This window comes from Macrobrachium nipponense, chromosome 18 (assembly GCF_015104395.2).
Source record: "Macrobrachium nipponense isolate FS-2020 chromosome 18, ASM1510439v2, whole genome shotgun sequence".
Lineage (NCBI taxonomy): Eukaryota > Metazoa > Arthropoda > Malacostraca > Decapoda > Palaemonidae > Macrobrachium > Macrobrachium nipponense.
This window is the reverse complement of record NC_087211.1, coordinates 72,146,282-72,164,189: the sequence shown is the minus strand read 5'-3', so window position 1 is coordinate 72,164,189 and position 17,908 is coordinate 72,146,282. Positions and strand designations below refer to the sequence as shown.

At 36.6% G+C, this 17,908-nt stretch overlaps 1 protein-coding gene across 1 annotated transcript in view; it reads right to left on the bottom strand.

Annotated features, from left to right (window-relative positions):
• The window catches only part of LOC135197142 (nostrin-like), a 265,962-nt gene that overhangs the window by 18,950 nt on the left and 229,104 nt on the right, over window positions 1–17,908 (bottom strand).

Here is a 17,908-nt window from a genome sequence, read left to right as displayed (position 1 = left end):
TGTGTGTTGTGTGTGTGTGTGAGAGAGAGAGAGAGAGAGAGAGAGAGAGAGAGAGAGAGACTATTATTAATCCATGTCATGAACATTGTCGTAACAATTCATGGTCTCAATATGAAATATCGATTCAACCATCTAACAATTGTTCGCGCAAGAATATAAGTCTATTCTCGAAGTCTATTCACGAAACCTATTTAAATATACAATAAAAAAAAAAAACACAAAGCATCGCGTGGGAATAACGAATATTACTCTGTTATTTTTTTTTTTGCAAAAAGCAGGTAAAAGCATTGTTATATAATGAAATGGACTAGATAACAATTTCGATCGGTAAGAACCACACCAGTCGCTCCCTATAACCCCAAGGTCCTCCTGTAAGGCCAAGATGGCAACCAGTATGGGCAGTCGAGATAATAATCACATTATTCCTATTCTCGCCAACCCTTGCTGTCATGAGAACCAACCATGAATATTCTGACAAGGTGTAAAAAGAAAGAAAGAAAGAAAAAAGTAAGAGACGGCTGTTATGAAATTGGAAGAATATTCAAAATGACGAAAAACGTGAAGGAATGAAAGATATTTTGGTACAAAAGAAGAAGTTTGCTGATAAAGATAAACAAAAACAAAATAATCATTTGAAAAGGAAACGTTACACTTAAAAAAATCAATAGAAATCCCAGAGAAGGAAATCAAAATTGTTAAAGCAAAGAGACAGTTCATGAAACTAAAAGGGAGGAGAGACAGGTAAGGCGAATAAAAGAAGAAGAAAAAAATTTGGTCCTCATGGCGTGATGGGACACACGACACTGTTGCCAAGGGCAGAGGAATGGGCATACGTAAGAATCTTCTTTTCTCTCCAGATGACGAGAGGTCGCGCATGCAATCTCTGCCAGGGGTGAACCTGCCCTTCTTCCTAAATGGCTTACATAGATGAAAGGAAACGAAGCCAAATTAGGGGAGAGTTTTGTAACTGTAGTCTCATGATTCACGGTGCAGCATGACATTTTGTTTATCCTTACAGTTTTCGATGTATCCTATGAAGTCACAACTATGCTCCATAGTGACTGAAATTGAACAGGAGTGACGGAGGATTGATTCTACTGTTCAAGTAAAAAACAAAATTATGGATTTTTGAGAATATTGATTTTTGAGCATAAAAATAAATCATTATTCATATATTTTTTGCTAAAATCTATTACAATCTGCAAATACCGAGCAAATTGCCCTAATATAAAGCAGAACTTTATGAACATATATTAACTTGCCTGAATGAGACTGCTGTCGATATAAATGCAGCTTCCCTTGATAGACGATTTACAATATTCCCCATTGCAAGTTACTGTTAAATAATAAGACTCATTCCTCTAAAATTAAGTCTATACAAGTTTTAAACGATTCCGTCAAAGCAGCTTAAGTTTCTAAACCCAAACTGGCTAGATGTGCAATAATACCATAAATTATTGGATTTTGAAATTATATATATATATATATATATATATATATATATATATATATATAAGGTATAAGCCACGAAGGAAAGATAAACAACGAAGTAGCTTATACCTTTATTTATGCATTTGTTCCAAATTTTCGTGATTCAGTTATACATATACAACACACACGTGTATATAGCAAAATTTTTTCGATATTAATATAATATAATATTTACTAAAACATGTATTATATATATAATATATATACATCCATATATACATACCTACATACATAGATATATAGATACATATATATACTATAACAATCTACAATATATTATATATATAGATTATAATATAAATCATAATATATATATTATGATATATATATATATACAGACAATAACATACAATAATCATATTATTATATATATATATATATATTTTATACTAGATATATATATATATACATATAACATATATATATACAAATAAAATATATCATAAACAAATATTTCCATACATATCTATATAATATAGATATATATCTATTAATATATATATATTATATATAAATATAGATAAACTATTATCAATATCCAAGAAAATTATTCTTGCGAAACGACACCAGCCAGTTTTTATGTGTTGTGAATCTCCTGTTCTGGCCGATATTTTTCATCTAAAAACTGGAACTATTACATTCATAACGTCAAATGACATTTAAATGTCCCATGAATCTGTCATATCAGTCTGGAGATAATTAACGTAACCTTAAGAGTAAAACAAAAAAGTGGCGGCGTTTGTGTCGAAGTCAATTTCTTTTATTATGAAACGATGAAAAAGAATGACTTGAGTCCGAATGAACTTTTGTAACGTCTTTTACTCAGTCAGCCTTGGTGAATGAAAAAAAAAACTGGACGAAAACACCTTCGCAAGACCCATCAAGGCGGCTGGACTCTTGAATGGTTCTCAAATTCTAAAAATATCTTAAAATGCCCCTACCCCGAACCAACGATGCCGGTGCCCAGGCAAGTGAAAGTGACCAGACACAACAAATTTCTACCCCAGTCACCTTCTCCTCCAGCTGCCTAACGACCTATTCTCTCTCTCTCTCTCTCTCTCTCTCTCTCCTCTCTCTCTCTCTCTCTCTCTCTCTCTCTCTCTCTCTCTCTCTCTCTCCAGCGGGAGACCAACGCCCTATCAGGACGCAACCACCTACGGTCGAAATACGCAACAATGCTTACTAGCTTCCATCCGGCCAAATAATCTCGGCATCACACGTTCCTGACCTCACCGTAACCTTTTGCGTAACAGGTAGGGCGTGAATGATACGCAAAATTTATGTGAGTGAGAGAGAGAGAGAGAGAGAGAGAGAGAGAGAGAGAGAGAGAGAGAGAGGAGAGAGAGAGAGAGAGAGAGAGGATGGTATTATCTGAAAATCGGATTTAAAAAAAAAATGAAAAGGGCATCAAGCATCACTGCCATCACCTCTCGTCAGATAATTACGCAGCTTTCGAGGATTGGCTGACCAGGTCACCTATTGGTTAGTCTGCCCAGAGGCCCGGTATGAAACGGGGAAGGGGGGGGATTGAGTAGTCTGCCCAGAGGCCCGGTATGAAACGGGGAAGGGGGGGGATTGAGAAGGTTTTTGGGGTTGGGGGGGTCGGAAGAAAGGCTATTGTGCAACGGAAAGCGACTGGACGGATGAATGGAAGGTGGAGATGGAAGACGGTCTCTCTCTCTCTCTCTCTCTCTCTCTCTCTCTCTCTCTCTCTCTCTCTCTCTCTCTCGGAGAAAGGAAAGGGTTGCCATGGGAAAAGAATCCTAGATATAGTTGGATTTGTGGCTGCGAAGGACCTTGCCTTTTCAGGCTTGAAGCACTGTGGGACAGAATAGACAGAACAGAGGAATAGCTGATCGGCTGTGTGACTATAATAAGAAACACCGGCATCGAATCAGGGAGGAAAATTTTATAAACCAGATCTATTTTTTAATGTCGTGAAAGTTCACAACTTTCGTTTGAGATCAAAGACCTGCCAAGACTCATTCATCAAAATAAACAAATATACGGAACAAAACTAAGAAGCCATTATCTTTCAAATTACGCTTTCACAGACAAAAATCACCATATACAGAATTAAAAAAAGTTTTAAATAACTAATGAATAATTAAAAAAGGTATGCAACACGAAGACGACAAATTTGGTAATATCACTTTCTCCAAAGTACTATGCCTGTCCCTGGGAACAGAAACCACATATACCCTCCCAAAACTTAATCCCTGCGTCCTGACCCTTACGTAAGTACATAATCAGCAAGAAAGGAACCGAGGGGTTGAATCGCTTTACAGAAAAATCTGTAGAAAAATAAAATATATTCAAAAGACTCAACAGATTATTGCTTGGTTATATATATATATATATATATATAAAGCCGCTTCCCTTTAAAGGGGGTGGCACTAGAGTGTGTGTGTGTGTGTGTGTGTGTGTGTGTGTGTGTGTGTGTGTGTGTGTGTGTGTGTGTGTGTGTGTTTACTTACCCATGAATGGATTTCAGTTAAAACCAAACTTATCCTAAACACAAAATACGCCAATTATTAATTTCCACAGAAATCAACGAGAGAGAGAGAGAGAGAGAGAGAGAGAGAGAGAGAGAGAGAGAGAGAGAGAGAGAGAGAGAGAGAAACATCTGGCCCTGAACACAAAGCCTTCTTTATTTCAGTCAAGACGAAATGATTAGTCAAGATACTTTTAAACTCATAAAAAGGGTACTTAAGGAACTCTGCAAGCTTGCCCCGTTGCAGGCAAACTACCCTTAGAAGAGTTCAGCTGATAAGCCTAAGTGATCCAAATCAAATTCTCAAGGATCTCAAGTACCCTCGAGTATGCAAATCATATTCAAGAAACAAACAAAAGTTTAAATCCAGAGTGAGGAAGAGAAAATTCGCATTTTTTCACATTTCCCACCAGGGATGGCAATGGTTAAATCAAACTGATTTAATCAAGTGATTAAATCATTGATTTTTTCGTTAAATAATCATGATTTTCAATTTTCTTAATTTTTTACTTTGAAAGCAAACAAATTGAAAAATATGGTTTGGAGGGTTATAAAAACTTAAGCATAACTGTGCTGCATCTATTTATTTTGATATAAAAAAAATTGCAAGGACATACTTTAGGCCAGAACTGGAAACCTAAAAGATAAATCAATAATAATTCTGTCATAAAATACATTTTGAGGTAAAAAAGGATTGAAAAAACATCTAACAAATAAAAAACCAAATAAATAAAATCAAACAAATAAAAAAAAATAAAAAAAAATAAAATCAGATTTTTTTTTGCTTCAAAAAAAAAAACCCTGTTTCCCACCTTTCCTGAGGGAATGGTGCCCGAAGGGTGGAGGATGCCAGTTCTCAGCTAAGTTTCTGGGGATGGGGTTGCTGGCCCTCCCAGCATCCATCATTAAATTGTGTGTATGTGTGTGTATGTATGTGTGTGTGAATGTATATGTGTGTGTGGAATGTATATGTGTGTGTGTGTGTGTGTGTGTGTGTGTGTGTGTGTGTGTAATATATAAAATATATGCGACTGGTAAAAATGTTCTGTTACAACAGAATTCCATCTAATAGAAGGAGCCCATAAAAACGCCAAAATATAGAGAAAATATATTTTGGCGTTTTTATAGGCTCCTTTTATCAGATAATTATATATATATATTATATATTATATATATATATATATATATATATATATATATATATATATATATATATATATATATACATTTATGTATATATATATATATATATATATATATATATATATATATATACTATATATATATATATATATATATATATATATATATATATATATATATATATATATATATATATATTCCTACCGGTTCATAAACTTGCAATTCGGTTACATGCATAAAGTATCAATCCTAATTTACCATTTTCAGTGAATCTGTATTGAAAGTAAAATAACGTGATGCACTGAAAAACGCCTTGGCTCTTGAACATCAAGAAACAACAATGACAGTGAGGAAAAAAAAATTGAAAGTGGTCTTCTCCATCATCGCTGTAATTACTGAAGCAGAAGCCAGAGTTAATTAGCATGTCCGCGCACTGTCATTAACGTCTTCATTAAGGCAAGCACGAAATCATGTTGCTCGGATCTGCAAATTGGAAAATAACACGGAATCACCAGCCAACTTATTTCACGAACTCTCGCTGTTCCTCTCGTGAGAGAAAGGGTTATGCAACGCAGCTTACATTCTCTGTATAGCACGAATGGCCTTTAATAATATGATTACAACCATCAGGCTCGGCGATGTGCGCTAATATGCAAGTATAACATACCCTCACGAATGTGAACATGCTGGAGCTATTCGAAAAACGCCCGTATGTCTTTTGGGATTAAGGTCGCCTACCCCTAGCGATCGTGATAATATAAAATATCACTCTCATTCCTTAATTCATCAGATGAACGATTGGCAAAGGTAAAATCACCTGACTTGAAAACTTGAGGTTTCCCTGAAAGTTGCTAAAATCGAATGGGAAGTCGATAAAAAAGGGGGGTGGGAGTTTTCTCCAGCCGTGAATACTATTAAATCATATATTATTGAAACTTGCAAACATTGGAAGAGGCAAGTGGGGCTATGTATATATGTGGCACAAAACCCAATATGATACCTATTTAGGTTAGGGTTGATTATTAGTAATACAAACTTCACACTTACATTTATAGAGAAAAAATAAAAATAAAAGTAGGCGCCTTATATAATCTCTACACGATTTAACGTTTTTAATGCAACTTTACGATTTAATGTTTTAAAGGCAATTACACGATTTAAGTGTTTTTAACGCAATTTCACGATTTAATATTTTGAACGCAATATCGCGGCTTACTGTTTTTAACGCAATTTTACGATTTAATATTTTGAACGCAATTTCACGATTTAGTGTTTTTAAGGCAATCACATGATTTAGCGTTTTTAACGCAATTTCCCGATTTAGTTTCTATTGCAACTTCACGATTTAATGTTCCTAACGCACTTTCACGATTTCAACAAACAGAAAAAATCGTCGGTCATGTATCGGGCTGCCAGCTGCAATTCACTCGTCTTCCCTTCTCAAAGGTCAATTACGAACGGCAGAAGACCTCTTTCGTGTTCGGGCCATCGCCAATTATACCAGGCCTCGTGCTTCCTCTTCTCTTTCTAACGAATTCAATCACACGAAACGAAACGGCAGAAACAATTACGGTTAGTCCAAAGCTTTCGTTTTCTTACATCCCGTTAATTCGGAGTTTGAATTCTGAGGGGTTGCTCAAAATGGACATAATATAGGTTTGTTTGTTTGTTTGTATGGTGTTTTCACGTTGCACTGAACCAGTGGTTATTCAGCATCGGGACCAACGGCTTGACGTGACTTCCGAACCAGTGGAATGGCAGAGAATCGAACTCGCGGCCACTGAGGTGGCAGGCCGAGACAATACCGACCACGCCACTGAGGTGCTGACATAAAACATGGGAAGAAGCATAAGGCTTGATAACTTTAAAATGATTCAATTGTTCCTTTTTCTATTAATTTAATTAGTCTCATTATAATTTCAATTGTGCATTTACTAGCTTTGATTAATTAACTAATTAGTATTAAGCGTCTGCTTATTTGTTCCCAATATCTACGTATTTTCTAATAACATAAGGGAAGCATAAGGTTTACTAACTTTAAAATAATTCAATTGTTCCCTTTTCTATTAATTTAATTGGACTCATTATAATTTTAACCATGCATTTACTAAATTTTAATCACGCATTTACTAGCTTTGATTAATTACCCAATAAGTAATAAGCGTCTGCTTATTTGTTCCTTATATCTAGTTCCTAAATTTGCGTACTCTTTCAATCACACCCCCACTGCTCCGTATTATTTCAGAGGGAGTTTTCATTCATTCACTCGTTCTACTCATTTGTGCAATAGTTATCATGCTTTCAGACTACGTTCTTATTCATTTCGGCTAGTTCTCTTTCATTTCCTCGACCTTTAACATCCCCGACTGCTGCTTGGCAAAGCAAATATATGTAAAAACGTACAGATTTGAAGAATCAAATAGTACCTTGAAAAACAGAACAGGAAGCGCCACTCGTCGAGTAAAACAAGACACCATTGATACCATTAACAAACCTTAATCATGAAGTGCCATTAATGTGGGCCAAAAACAAGGCACCTTTCATACAATTAAACAACAAGCGTGACTGTCTTCGAACCTCTCTCTCTCTCTCTCTCTCTCTCTCTCTCTCTCTCTCTCTCTCTCTCTCTCTCTCTCTCATTAGCTTCCGCCATGAGGTAACCTTTACCCTTAACCAGAAAGTAACAGCCACACGGTCGACACAGCTCTTTCCAACTCCCTTTCTCTCTCGTTCGTAGGCTTTGGAAACTTTCTGTCTGAGTATGCAGACGAGCTCTCCTGCTTCTTAACCCCACTAACTTTTTTTTTTCATTCATAGCTGCGACCCTCACACGCATACAGGTACACACACACACACACACAAGCCACTTTCACCCAGTTCTAATGTATCTAAGATGGAGCCTAGCATCTCTCTCTTTGTGTCTTTTTTTATTACTTTTTTTTCCTCATTATGCAATGGTAATTTTGCTTGTTGCTCGGCATGAATGTGCAAAATCCACCGATGGATCCTGTTTTGCCAAAATGGGCATGTTCGGAGTCGGACTGCTTTTGACTGAAAGTCCAGTGGAAAGTGGATGAGGTAGTGGCCATTTGCAAAGATGATTAGGAGGTGGGGGGAGGGGGTGAGCCCGCCGACGGCTGGGGGAAGTCAAGAGTAAATCTGCCAATAGATATCCCGCCTGATATGAGATGACTAATTAATATAATTTCAATTAATAACATTAAAATATGCTTCAGTGAGCATGTTACCCTGAAGTCATTGTATGAATATTTCTCTCTCTCTCTCTCTCTTCTCTCTCTCTCTCTCTCTCTCTCTCCAGTATATGAAGCACAGAACTGAAAACATCCTTATGACCAAATATTATTATTTTGGAGCGAATTCTCAATGTTTTCAACACTGAAAAGCTGTGAAAATTGAAGATTCTAATTAATAAGAACAGCTATTATATTCGACTCAAATCCACCTATTAACCAAAAATCTCTACCACAAAAAATCCTATACTTCCTGTAAGCCAAAATATAAAAAAGAATGTATCATCTCCATCATTCAATCGGTTTTAATTATCGCTCTACCTCGATACAGCTTGAAATCGAAACCAACACAAACCGTAGGCCGTAGCGATGCGACCACCTCATACAACCTTTTCCCAAGCTGGTTAATAACGTTTTTTTCTTTCTTTTTTCCGGAGACAGCAAACCACTTTCTCTCAAGAACGGCCTCTCTGTGTTCTACATCATCTTATCTCTCTTCTCCGCTCGTGAAGGCAGACTAGAATAACTGGCTTTTTGTTCTTCCTGTTCCCCACTCATTTCTCCCCCCTTCTGTCCCCTCTCTCTCTCTCTCTCTCTCTCTCTTCGTGGGGTCACACGGGGGGAAGGGGGAAGGGTATGTAAAGGAGGAAGCGATACCTATTCCGCACGATGGCTATAAACGTGGTAGCGGCGAGCGGCCCACTCAAAGTGCAAATAAGCAAAAGTAATTTTTTTTTTTTTTTTGCCGACACTCGTGATGAGAATGAGGATGGAAATCTGAAAGACAAAGAAAATACATTTCTCTGTTCTCTTCGAATGCTGTATAATTATTCGAGAAAGCACTAAAGGTTACATGATTTGAATAGCGTTATGCTTAAATGCATTGAAAGCAGTCTTTCAAATTATTCACTTTCACCTCGAAATTCCACATTTAACTGTCTACTATAGACTCTTAAAAACGGGAGCAACGTTTATGACAATATTATTCAACAGAAAATGTTTCTCTCGCCATCGAAAAATCGAAGAGGAAAAGGCTGACGATTAACTCTACCAATGGTTATCTTCATGATCAATTTCAAAGACTTCAAGGAAGACCTCAAGGATCAAAATCAAGGATTTACTACTCAGGTACTACAGCGGTAGATAAAACCCTCGTCATTTCATTATACATCGAGTCTGGTTTTCCCTGGGTGGGTGACCACCAATGGATGCCAGACGTTCCAGCAGGAGATCTCAGTAGTTTGTTAGAGAGAGAGAGAGAGAGAGAGAGAGAGAGAGAGAGAGAGAGAATCAACACAAAGCTAGTCAGACGTAAAATCTTACTGCAAATCATTAACTCTATTTACCTTTGCTCTTTTTTCGGAAGTTAAATCAATTAATGATTAGCCCACTTCCAAGAAAAGCAGACATAATTCAATGAAAAAGTGAAGGTTACAAAAGCCTGTTAATTGTAACAAATATATAGAAGCAGTTATCACAGGCACGTTATTAAGCGCTAAACTATTTAATGTGAAACATAACAACTAAGTCTCGTTTATTTTGCATTTAAATAAATGGATAACAATCGTTTTGAAGGTCCCCATTTTTGACGGGAGGGGCCAGTGAACTATGATTTCTAGACGTGAACCTATCTTCTCTTTCCACCGTGGATGCGACCCATAACAGTCGAATAACCACTTAGTCCATAATTTATTGCTTAGGTCAACAGAAGTTTTAAGGGGCGCACCTATTCGTCTCCCTTCGTCCGGTCAGAGAGAGAGAGAGAGAGAGAGAGAGAGAGAGAGAGAGAGAGAGAGAGAGAGAGAGAGAGAGAGAGAGAGAGAGAGACTTGTTGCGTAAACTCTCTGATACTTCCGGGTTCATATGCACCCTCCTTCATCTTAATAAAAAAAAAAGGTGCCTCATACTTAATACCCACTTTGGCACTAGTTACCGAAATACGCCTATCCAGCCCAGGGCCGTGCGTGGGTAGGAGACAGGTTGCCGCCCAAATGAGCAGCAGCCCATTAGCCGTCTCGAGAGCGTCCATTACGCTTCTCAGGCGGCAGCTTTTTACGTTCCGCTCGACAAGAGTAGCTACTTTCTTCCAAGACGAGTACTAAGTCACATGAAGCTTTTGAATCAGAAATATTATATAAAAACCAATTATGATGGCTACGGATTGAACAATAGAAATGATGATGACAACGAAAACAAAATAATAACGAAAACCAGATACGAAAACTACGACATACATACAACAGCGGATCTATGGACGCTTATTCCCACTTGAAACGACAGACCACCTTCCATCCCCCTCGAGTCTAAAGGACCCCATCGAAAATACCACTGACAATGGGAGATCCTTCGTCCGCTCCGCTATAGGATATGCTACCCGTATCCTCTGGGGATCGAGAATGATCGTCAAAATAAAAGTCCTCCAATAAAAGGTTCTCGATACGTGACGATCATATTACCCAGGATACCATTTGGGATTCGCCCTTGGTTTGCGATAAGTGCGTTTCAAGATTTCAAGTGACTATGTTCTACTATTAAGGAGGCCCAATTTGCGATGTTTATATCGGATTACCTCTTTACGGTTATACAAACTCTACCGTAAAGGCCACGAAGCAGCGACTTTGCCTATTGAGACGTGTTGGTTTAGATTAGCGTGCTAAGAGATGTAATCAACCTTTGAATAACATACATTTAAGCAGATTTTTTTTTTCATATTCTAAAAGATTACTTATTCGTGACGTTTAACAATGTTGATCTTTCTAAGGTCATTCAAAGAAAGGATAATTTTGTCAAGAAACTACCTTAAAAAAGCAAGAACTTAACAGTCTCGCATACAAAGTGATAACAATTACAAACAGCCAAGTTTATATATATATATATATATTATATATATATATATATATATAATATTTCACACCTTTACAATGACTGCACCAGAATATATCCTAATGTAGTACATATGCATTTACAAACGCAGCCGTATACGGACGTCACCATGTCTGAAAACACGTGAATATTATAGTTTGTCTCAGACTCGCTAGATATTCGTCGATTATTTCCTTGAAAGGAGTTCTTGAGATTGGAAAAAAAGGAAAAACGAATGAAAGTAGTTACAAGACGAAAATTCGAGAAGGGAGAAGTTTAATCCTTGAGTAGGTTTCCATCATCCGCAAAAAGCAGCCTTGCGCTTCACTTTCATTTTTCACTTTTTATGATTAACTTTCATGAACTTTCGTGGGCAGCGGATCGGCCAGTCGTTTCATACATTCCCTTTCCTTCCCCAGACAATGAATTAACTGCCATCATAACACAGGTAACAGCTATCACGATTAACTACTTACACACACACGCTGTGCATAAAAAAAAGTTACATATAAACAGAGCCCTTGCCTTTCAGTGAAAGACCTGGATTCGATCCCGAAGCAAGGGATTCATACATAATATACATACACATTATTTGTTTGTACAATAAAGTACATCTAACTTATATTTTGTAAAAGTATATTTGTAATAGATTAAAAACTTTATAACATGTATTTCATTGTGGATTTTACCTTGCATACATATATGTATGTATACATACATACATGGTTAGCGCATCAAGAATAAGCGTGCAAAATAAAATTAAACGTTAAACGGTATAAAACACAGGTGTGGAATCCTTTAAAAAAAAACCGACTTTTAAGTAATGACGCAGAGCCATCCAATATGGAAAGCAATTATTCTCAAGGCTGACAATTATTCAGAGGCGATATATATCCTCAACCCGGCCTCTCTACTTACATGGAAAACGCAATGCCATTTTTACTGTTGGTATCTATTCTTGACTAGCAAACAAGGTAAACAAATCCAGAGATGCTGCGGTTTTACCAAAACATTACGATAAACATCTACCTTCAAAAGGCGAAGCAATGATTATATATGCTTATAAGCATAAGCATCTTAAGGGTCTCTACGTAATAGGTATCCAATGCTTTATAAAACATGCTAAGAGACACGCCTCCATCTTGAACCGTACTTCAGTAGTTAGTGTTTTTGTTTGGACGAGAATAGCTTTACTGAAACGATTTCTTCGTGATCTTTAAACCAAACATCTATAGCGTTGGATCAGTGCCCACTGTTTATTGCTGATGATGGATTCTCTGCTAATTAGAATGTAAATATAAAATTGTATGATTGAAAACAGCCATTGGGAATAGAACAGAATATACACTTAGGTCAAAGGCCAAGCGCGGAGACCTATGAGGTCATGAACAGCAGAAACGGAAATGGACAGTGTAAAGGCTTGAAAGGTGTAACAGGAAGAAAACCTCGCAATGACGCTATGAAACAATAGTCAGAGAGGGGGGAAAGCAAGATGGAAGAAAGAAAATATGAACAGAGGTTCAGTAAAAGGGAATGAAAGAGGTTGTAGCTGGGGCCAGAAGGGACCCATTAACGAACCTTAAGAAATGCCTGCAGTGCATTTCTAGTATTTCTGGGACCCAGGATTCGAATATAAAATGAGAGTGCACATAGTGCTTAAGAATTCTAATCAAATTTTAACTCTTATAAAATAACATTAACAAAACTTTTATAATAAAAAAAATTAACAACAATATGAAACAACTGCTTAAAGGTCTCTCTCTCTCTCTCCACCGTACAGCAGTATTCACACCACTTTTTAATACAAATTGCACCTGTATAAAACGAGCTGACCTTTTTCAACAAAACTAATAACCAAAGTGACCCCACAACTTCAGGACCAACATGACTAACACATAACGCAACCTGAATCACGTAGTTAACTATTCAATCACGTACTGTCAAGTGGCACTTGACAAATCAATCGGAGAGGGACGGAGAGCCACTCGGACTAACTCACGAAGAGCACAACTCCGTTTTCGAGTAAATGCTCACGTCTTTTATTTCAAAGTAAAGGCCGATGAGAGTGGATACAACGTTCAATGCAAATGATTATCGACTGACCGATTAATTAGATTAATTTTAATTTCTTTGTACAGTTACACTGAAACACTGCTAATAATAATCAAAATAAAAACCAACTGCAAAAGGGCACAAGTGATGATAAATTTCCAATGAATATCCATTTAATCTAGACGTACTTTTTAAATATTCCCAAATAAACATTTGAGAGATTTTAGAATTTCAAAACTTCTTAATGTGTGAACTGCTACTACTTAGGGAATATAAAGAGGTTGTAACTCTGACTGTTCTATCTTCCATTTTCATTTGATTAATTTACAGTTTACTTTTTCCGCAGGGTGATTCCAGCTACGGGTCTCTCTATGAACGGAAGCCCTTGCCAGCGTATAGTTGGCTTAATCAACTGCCACAAATCCCTAAAGAAAATACTTCACTTCAGGGAATCTGAATAGGGAGAATCAAGTCTTAAGTAATCAGATTTTAAAATGGAATATGCTTATCTATTTAGATCCCACATTAATAAATCAGACGTATCATGAACGGAAGTAACCATACATATAGTTAACTCTAGATTATTCCAAACCAAATGATCAGAGATGTAAATAAATAAATAAAAAATATACACAAACACACACAAAAGGGAAAAATGAAAATATCTCCCAGCAAAGGAGGTTATATTAGCAATAAGACTTCTTGCGTCAGCGGATACACAAGATCATACATACACATATTTCACCAAAGAAATGCTAAATAAGCACTAATCGACTGTCATGTCAACGAATAATGACAGCATTATAATGACTAAAGTTCAAAAGCCAAGGCCAACAGCTCGGCCACGCGACAATTTATATATAGTAACTTGGGTGGGTCCAGTCGGTAACGGGATCCTTTTTTTACAAGAAATTTTAATTCTGAGGAGATACTAAACTTTGTAATAACCTTGATGGAATGCGCTGTTAATCTGACTTGATTTCCTTATAATTACAATGAAAAAAATTACTAAAGGCTTTCATCAGCAGATTCACTAGTTTTTTTGTTGGTTATAAAAAAGTAAACGAATAAAAGGTTCTTCCGCACATCACTGCTGATGGTGACAAAACAATTTAATTGGTCCTACATTAAAAAGCATAAATGGGAACCCTTCTCAATCCTAACCACTCAAGAGTTGCCGTCGATGACCATAGCTAATGCGCTGCCAAATAAAAAATGAAATGACGCCGCAAAAGAAGGGAAGAGGATATGAATTAATGCTTTTAAAAGATAACAGCAATTAACGGGTACTTAAGAGGATTTAGACCGGACCCACTACAATCGAGGTTCCTAAACAAACTAACATTTGGCCTTTCAGAATCCTACGTCAACAAACACCTCCAATAAACCGACCTTGAACTCATCTTTCTTTTCAACCTGTTGGCTTCGGAGATGAAATTTCAAGACCACTACAGCGCGTACTCGACTCGGTTTTACCTCTTGTTTGAAGGTCAAGAGCTTCAAGTTTAACCTTATTTTCTTTCTCTAGGCTCGAAAATGAAAATTCCTTCCCGTGACAACTCTTGGCATGACGCCGCCTTTCGGTCGTCACGACTGGCCACTGTGTCGAAACAGGCCTATTCAAAGCCTTTACTTTCATTTCTTGAATGAAGAAACAAACGCGAAACAGACGACTCATTGCACTTTTTTCAAGACTAAATACCAGCTAAATTTTATTCTTAAAAAAAATGGAATATAGATTAACAAATAATTCATCCGTTCAAGGATATCTACTTTGCTCCTTTTATGTGGGAAGTGAAAATATTTTTTTTTTGACTAACTTTTGCTATAATTATTTTTTTTTACTTCCTTTTGCCATCAACGTCACATTTTGAGGGAAAAACCAAACGAACCACCGCACTAGAAGAATCAAACGACGGATAGCATTCAATTTCAATTATACACAAAATAAAAATGCACACAAAAATTATATAAATCAAAACTTAAAAACTACGCACACACAAATAATCATAACAACATTATGCACCACTAGCAAGACATTGGGTCAAGAACGATTGACTATATCCATAACAGAGAACATTATTATTCAAAACAATGTTAAATTATTCTTTACAAGTTGATTTTCACGTTTCAAACGAATTAACAATAAAAAGAAAAAACACAACTAAGTCAGCGTCTACCCAGGCATCAGGCAAACAGCCAATGCACAGGCAAGTGCCATGTGGTCCACGCCTGCAATTCGTTAGCCATGTCTTGCAATGTTGCTTTGCCCGAGTGCTGCCATCAAGTAACTTGTTGAAGACTTTTGAAAGATATGAATTGATACCAACGTAGAGGGACGTTGATAGCAACACACTGCTTTGCTTGAGTCAGGCTTTATCAACATCTGTTTTGAAGCAGCAATTTGCCAGTGCGCTTGGGTGGTTTTGGTCCCACGTTCATTGAGAGAGAGAGAGAAGAGAGAGAGAGAGAGAGAGAGAGAGAGAGAGGTGGGGGATACACAAAACCTGGCATCATGAGGAAGAGTATTAAACTAATATATGTATCATACGAGAGAGAGAGAGAGAGAGAGAGAGAGAGAGAGCCACTCGTCTACATGCAAGGTATACAATAAACCAAGGCCTTGCAATAAACGAACCTCTCATGTAGAAAACGTATTAATTTAAGCTAATTTAAAATGACTTCTAAAATGAAACAAATATCTTACTGATTCCCAGAGTACTTTGTAAGTAAAGGCAAAATGTTAATATCCTATCTTTAGCATGACTTCCAATACCTTTATCTTGCGCTTGAAGTCAGGTTCATTTTAAAGTTCTCATCGACTAAGATTAAAAGCCGATTTTCAACTACACGACAAACGTAGGATTCGATATAAATTTCCTCAAAATGGACTTCCAATTTAAATGAAAGTCTGCTGTAGTGGTATACATAACTGCTCCTACCCTGAGAGGGTCAGCAACTATCCTATCAATCATAGGTGATATACATAATTGCTCCTACCCTGAGTGTGTCAGCAACTATCCTATCAATCATAGAGTAGTAACCACGCCCTTCATTACTTCGATTTTTATAACATTTGGTCACGCTTTGAAACGGTGGCCGAGAGAGGGACTGACCATCAAATGTAGTAGTCTAACAATCTTTTTTTATTATAATTGGCTGTCTGCATCCTTTTTCTAATTAATCTGAATCTTCATAGATGAGTGTGGTACATTCATTAAGCTATCCCTGAAGGTGGTGGTCTACATTACGCTAGTTTTGTTGGCATCGCGGGCTGCCGTCCCTGGGTCGTCTCTAGGGCGTCCCTAGGGCGTCTCGTCGGTACGGTAGCTAGGGTTGCAGCTCATGACCTCTCGTTCCTCCTTGGATGTGCCCCTTAAGACTCCACCCCTTAAGGGACCGTCGATTTTATGTAAGGATTTTAGTACCTTAACTCTTTGATCATAAGTATCCCGACAAGATTTCTGTATGTATAGTATAACATAATAATGCTTTACGGTGTGTTTTTTTCCCCGTTTACAAACAAGCATCAACTAAAGCACAGTGAATGCAATATATTTAGCGTCCACATCTCCACTAGAATTCCATGAAGCTGACCACATATGGTATCGAAATAAGAGGTATACAATCTCATGGTAATTCTTCTCCCTTCCATTTAATTCGGTAATTTGAACAAAAACTTTCCCTCTATATATGTAACAATGTAACAAAAAATGTATCAATGGTATAATGTATAGTATTTTTATATGTAATATAGCAAATATATAAATATATATAGTATTATCTATATATATTATATAGAGATAGAGAGAGAGACGAACGACACGTAGAGAAGACGAGAGAGAGAGATAGAGGAGAGAGACGCACGTGAAAAAATCTCAAATATATAGATTCTTTACCATTTCCAGAAGAGAAGTCAAAAGCAAAATTCTTTATCAACTGCAAACACTAATTAACATTTGAAACAGATTCCTTTTCCAAAAACCTTTCTTAGAAAGCTGATGGTTTTTAAGTATTTCAAAGTAATGTATACTGCAGGAATATATGGAATAATAATAATCAATAATAATAATAATAATAATAATAATAATAATAATAATAATAATAATAATAATAATAATAATAATAATCATCATCATCATCATCATATCATCATCATCATCATCATGACTGTCCATATATTCTTAGGGAACAAAAATGATTAACTTGCTAAGCAAACATCAAGAACAGAAAAGAAATAAAGTCGGAAATATAAAAGCTTAAAAACATAATCCTTTCACCAGTTTTTTTCTAAAACGAGTCTATTTGAAAGGCAATTACATCATCTACGAGTAATTTGGGCCAAAGCCATGAAGTCAGCGAATGTATTTTTAATTGGAGTAATCAATAGCTTCGGCCAAAGTGTCTTTGTACTTTTTTTTTATAATTCCTTTGATATCAAGAGCGAATTCCAGCGTTTCTCAGAAGTGCTCCCTTGTCAATAGATCACTTTCAAAGGGAACAATGGCACAAGGAATGCTTTTAAGACAACAAATATAGACAGTTGCGAAAAAAAAATTCCAACGAGCTTAATCCTTTCCGGAGCTTTGGACTATTCTGATTAAAAATGACGATA